The sequence below is a fragment of the Dromiciops gliroides genome, chromosome 1 (genome assembly GCF_019393635.1).
Source record: "Dromiciops gliroides isolate mDroGli1 chromosome 1, mDroGli1.pri, whole genome shotgun sequence".
NCBI lineage: Eukaryota > Metazoa > Chordata > Mammalia > Microbiotheria > Microbiotheriidae > Dromiciops > Dromiciops gliroides.
Genome location: NC_057861.1, coordinates 239,760,377 through 239,766,219, shown reverse-complemented (window position 1 = coordinate 239,766,219; position 5,843 = coordinate 239,760,377).

The following is a 5,843-nucleotide window of genomic DNA, read 5'->3' as shown; positions in this document are numbered from 1 at the left end:
GAGCAAGTTACACTGTTTTGTGAAGAGAATGAATAGGAGAAGGATGAGTAAAAACAGGGGGAAAAAGCAGGGAGAAATTCCTAAAGGACTGGCTTATATCCTGTGCCCCCTAGGCCAACTGAGCCCCTAGTTTTAGCCTTTAATGCCAAACAAGAGTGTTCTTATTTTATTCTAGAAATAATAGAGAGCTACTGAATCTTCTTGAGCAGCAGGATATAATTTGGCAGCTACATGAAAGGCAAAATAGATTCAAGAGAGACTGGAGTCAGAGAGGCCAATCATGAGGAATGAAAATATTGATTTGGAGAAATATTGGACTATAGGACCGCTAAGATTCCTCCTAAGACCCCAAGATTCTGTCATATAATAGGAAATAGCCCAACACTACACCTATAAAGTGGAATGTAGTGATCAGGAACAGAGATTAACTGGGGTGAGGTGTGTGAAAAGGGGGAATTGGGGAGGGGATAAAGATCTGGGAAGAAAAGGCTGCACCTTCTGTAGTAAATATAAACACATGGATGGAAACCCACAGTTCCTTTGGGCCTAAGATTTCAATCTTCATGAATGTAAATTTCAATTTCTTCCCTTCATACATTGACCCACTAGAGATATTCAATGATTAATTCTGTTGATCAGTTTAAGAGCTCCTGGAACGTTTCAGTCCGAGCAATCCATTCAATTCAACAAGCAACCGAATTGTGTATGGCAATGCTAGAGCATAAGACAAAAATGACAAAACCCCTGTTCTCAAAGGGCTCAGTTTCTAATTTAAGGAAACAACATGTGTGCAAATAAGTAAACACAAAATATGTACAAGATATATACAAAGGAAAGGAGGGGTTGGTATTAATAACTAGAAGAGTCAGAGATGCCTCTTTTAAGAAGTGACACTTGAGATTGTACATATATAACCTATATCAGATTTCTTTCTGTCTTGGGGGGAGGGAGGGATTGGAGGGAAGGGAGAGAGGGAGAAAATTTTGAAACTAGAAATCTTATAAGAATAAATGTTGAAAACTATCTCTACAAGTAACTGAAAAATAATAAAATACATTTATGATTTTAAAAAAAGTAATACTTGAGATGAGCCTTGAACAGAGCTAAGGATTCCAAGATTTGAAGGTAAGGAAGGAGAACATTCCAGACAAAGGTTCAGAGGCAAGAGATGGAATGTGGTATTAGATGAAGGGCAAATTGGCCAGTTTATTTGGATCATAGACAAAGTGGAGTGGAGTAAGTGAAATTAGTCTCAAAAAACAGATTGGAACCACATTGTGAAGGATTTTTAATGCCAAAATAGAGGTATTTTTATTTTGTTCTAGAAGCAATAGAAAGCTACTAAATGTTCTTGAACAGTAGAATGGTGTGACCTGTGCCTTCAGGATATTATTTTTTTTGGGGGGGGGGAGGGCCGTGAGAGTTAAATGACTTGCCCAGGGTCACACAGTTAGTAAATGTCAAGTGTCTGTGAATTCAGGTACTCCTGAATCCAGGTCAGTTGCTTTATCCACTGCACCATCTAGCTGCCCCACAGGATATTAATTTCCCAGCCACGTGAAGGGCAGATTAGATTGGGGAGAGACTAGAGTCAGAAAGACCAATTAGGAGGTTATTTAGTAGTATAGACAAGGGGTAATCAAAGTTTGAACTGGGGTGGGGGATAGACATATGATTGGAGAGAAGGGGACTCCCCTTAAAGAGGGAGCACATTCAGGATTTGGGGATGGTCAGTACAAAGGCCTGGAGAGGGGAGAGGATTGCCACGTATGAGACACAGAAAGAAAATTATTTTGACGTCACCACAGAGATCAGGAAGTGGGGGTCAAGTATAGTACAACTGGAAAAAAACCACAGCTTTTTGTCAGGTTGTGAAAGCAAGGAAACGAACAACCATTTATTAAGCTCATATGTCAAACACCATACTAAATGCTGAGGATACAAATACATGCCAAAAGATATCAATCTCTGCTCTCAATGAGCTTTCATTCTATTAGGGGAAGACAATGGGCAAGGAGGTGAGGAGGTACCAACATGGTGGAGTGGTGTGAAAGTCTGGAGAGTCAGGAAAGCCAGAGGAAGGGAAGAAAGGTTAGTCTGGGACTCTCCCCAAAATGGAAGCCTTCAGAGGACCATGGTCAGTGGAAAAAGGAGACCAGTAAAATGGAGGGATATTTTAGGGTGAGAAGACCCCAGATGCTGAAGAAAGTTCCAGGGTAAAATGGCAGCCCAAAGAGGAAGAAGTAGAGCCAAGAGGGAAAATAAAAAGGTTTTAAAACCAAACCAAAGAAGTTTATATTTGATTTCAGAGACAATAGGGGCCCACTGGGATTTATTAACAGGGCAGTGACATGGTCAGACAGCAAATAAGTGGCCAGTTTCACCATTTTGCCCACACCCAGCCCTAAATGTGAAGAGCAGCAACAGCAGCCAGACACGGTCTCCAATGCCAAGTGAGCTTTCCATAACTGGGATTCCGCCCTTCACCCCATGTTTTGAGAATCAAAACCTACCTTTGATTCATTGCTCAGTGATGTGCTTGACTAGTTTCAGTTTACAGAAAGTTTCTTATTATTCTCAGATTGTCATTTTGAGGGCACAGTTTCTAATTGAATGTTCCAGAGGGGAATATTTCTAGTATTTGGTTTTGAACTTTTGCTTTATATTATAACCAATTAAAATATGACTAACCACAAAATACACTTTCCTTTTCTTCAGCTATCACCCCCAACAGAGAGAAAGAGGTTTGAACTTCATAATGTTATTTTCCATGCTGTTCCCACTCAAATAATGAAAAGGGAGATGTTTTAAACTTCTTTTAAAACTTTATGACAACCCCATTTATTTTTCCCTGTTTCTCGTTATTCATTGGGCAGAATTTATAAAAATCTGTTTTCTCTCCAGTATTCACGTCAAAGCTCCTTATATGAGATAAATCTGGGTCACTTTCTATGTGGCTGAAAACCAAGCTATGGAGGGTGGTTTTTAAAGATGATACAGACATACGGATAAAAGATGCCTGGCAACCAGCTGTCAGTTCCCTTAGATGGGACTGGTTACAGGAAGTTTCCTTACTAGTCCCATCAGAAAGAACACTCTGAGTAACCGATCAACTCCTGCTAGGTGGCACAATTGATAGAGCACTGGACCTGGCGCCAGAAAGTCTGAAGTTCAAATCTCCCTTCAGACACTAGATGTGTGATCCTGGGCAAGTCACTTAGCTTCTATTTGCTCCCATTTCATCAATTATAAAATGGAGGTCATAATAGTACAGACATCGCTGTGTTTCTGTGAGAATAAAATGAGACAATATTTGTAAAGTGCTTAACAGAGTACCTGACATATCATAAGTATTTACTAAACACTTGTTTCCTTTCTTCTTCTTCCAAAGTCAGAATTATAAGATATCAGGAATGAGGCAGAGAGGGGGCACTAGGACCAGGGATTCTTTTTACTTTTAGCCTGGAAGTCAGTCAGTCATCAAACAACTATTTATGACAATGCCACAGAATCGCTGAGTTGGAAGGGATCTCAGAAGTCAACAAGAAAAATCTGTATCTGAACAAAAATTCCCTCTCCAGCCCTAATTCTTAGGAAGTCTTTTCTTTCATCAAATCAGAAGTAGCTTCTCTGCAACTCCCACATATTACTCCTAATTACCACCCCTTGGGTTAAGACAGAATGAGTCTCATCCTTCTATATGATAGGCCTTCAAATATTTGAATAGAGTTATTGTGGACCCTTCCTAGTCTTCCTGAGGGTAAACCTTCTTTGATTCTTCAACCAGTTATTGTGTGTCATTGTCTCCAATCGTTTCACCATCTTTATTATCAATCTATGGACATTCTGTAGCTTGTCAGTATCCTTCCTAAGGTAGCCTGTGGGGGCAACCCCATTTGAGTCCCCAGTTAGCTTTCTTACCCTGGGCTCTAAGTATTTTTTGTATCTGAAACACAAACCTCAGTTACAAGCCCATACCAGTATGTTCTACCAATTAGCCATAAAACCCACAGCTCATAGCAAAGGTATTTAACCAAAGAACAATAACAAAACATTCCCCACTTAAACTTAAAACTTGAGCTCATTCTTCCATAAAACACACATGCATTTAGTGGGGAGAGTAGATTTTCACAGAAATTGTGTGTTTCAACACACAACACTTGGGGGACATATGTGGCCAAGGCACCTGCTTAAAGAGATTCACCATGAAGGGAGTAAATGTAGAGCACCTGTAAGGAAAGGCTACTGATGTCCACTATTATTGTGCTGTTATCTTTTTTAATCTGCTACCAATGAAGTGTTGCTTTCTATGACTCTTTTACCAGTATTAAATCTCAGCTGTTTCCCAGTAGGTATCACATCAGTATTCCAAATGATCTGTTAATTAGCTTTTTCATTCACCTCCACTATCTAATGGAAATGCAGTGGTTAATAAGCCTCTCCCCTGTTTTTCATGCTACTAAAAAAGAAGGTCACAACACTAATTCTTCTCTTCCAGTCTCCTATATCTGCATTCCTCAGCTGACCTCCTAGTTTAAGAACCACCTATAATTGTATCCTCCCTCTACTGAAAGTGCTTTGATTATGAAACCACCATATCTAGAAATGCATCAAAAGACCCAACTGGAAACCCTTCCATTCCCAAATCCCATCATGCTATGAGGCATAATGGCTCTCCATTCTGTATTTTGCTAATTCTTATGACTAATAGAAGAATGGAATTGTTCTAGCCTAGTCTTCTTTCATATCTGTGGGGCCTCCTCTCTCTGACCAGCCTAGAGATTGCTGGAGTCAATAGGTAAATAGGCAAGGTTTTTAGCCCCATAATCTGTCCTGTAATTCCTTTGTGCATTGTGGGTCTGCTACCCATTTATTTTCTTTCTTTCTTTCTTTTTTTTAATTTAGCAACAAACATTTATTTTATTTTCCAGTTACATGTAAGGGTAGTTTTCAACATTCATTTTCATAAGATTTAGAGTTCCATTTTTTTCTCCCTCCCTCCCTCTCTTTCCTTCCCCCTCCACAAGATTGCAACCCGGTTGTATATGTACAATCCACAAGTGTTCTTTTTATCAGTTCTTTCTATAGGGGTGCATAGTAAGCTTCCTCATTAGTTCCTTGGGATTGTCTTGGATCATTGCACTGCTGAGAGTAGTTAAGTCATTCACAATTGCTCATTGAACAATACTTCCGTCACTATGCACAATGTCCTCTCAGCTCTGCTCACCTCATTATACATCGATGTTCATTAGTCTTTCCAGGTTTTTCGGGGATCACACTGTTTGTCATTTCCTGTAGCACAAGACCATTCCCACTACAATCATATAACACAGCTTTTTCCATCATTCCTCAATTGATGGACATTCCCTTGATTCTCAATTCTTAGCCTCTACCAAGAGTTGCTATAAATACTTTTTTGTACAATTTTTCCCTCTTTTCTCTTTTTCATGATTACTATTGTTACCTGTTTCCCTTCCATCCTATTCCCTTCCCCATGATATTTATTCTATTATCCATCTTCTTTCATCATATCACTCTTCAAAAGGAATTTGTTTCTGTCTGTCCCCTCTCCAACTCTGTCCTTCCTTCTTTTGCCCCTCTCTCTTTATCCCCCTCCCCTCCTATTTTCCTGCAGGGTTAGAGAGATTACTCCACCAAGTTGGGTGTGTCTGTTAGTCCCTCCCTGAGGCAACTCTGATGAGTTTAAGGTCTTAGAGCCTTTTCTCATGAGTGTAAAATTCATTTACTGCCCTGCTCCTCTACCATCTCTTCCCCCACTCCATAAGCCTTTTCCTGTTTCTTTCATGTAGGATTTCACCTCTGCCCTTCCCCCTCCCCCAGTG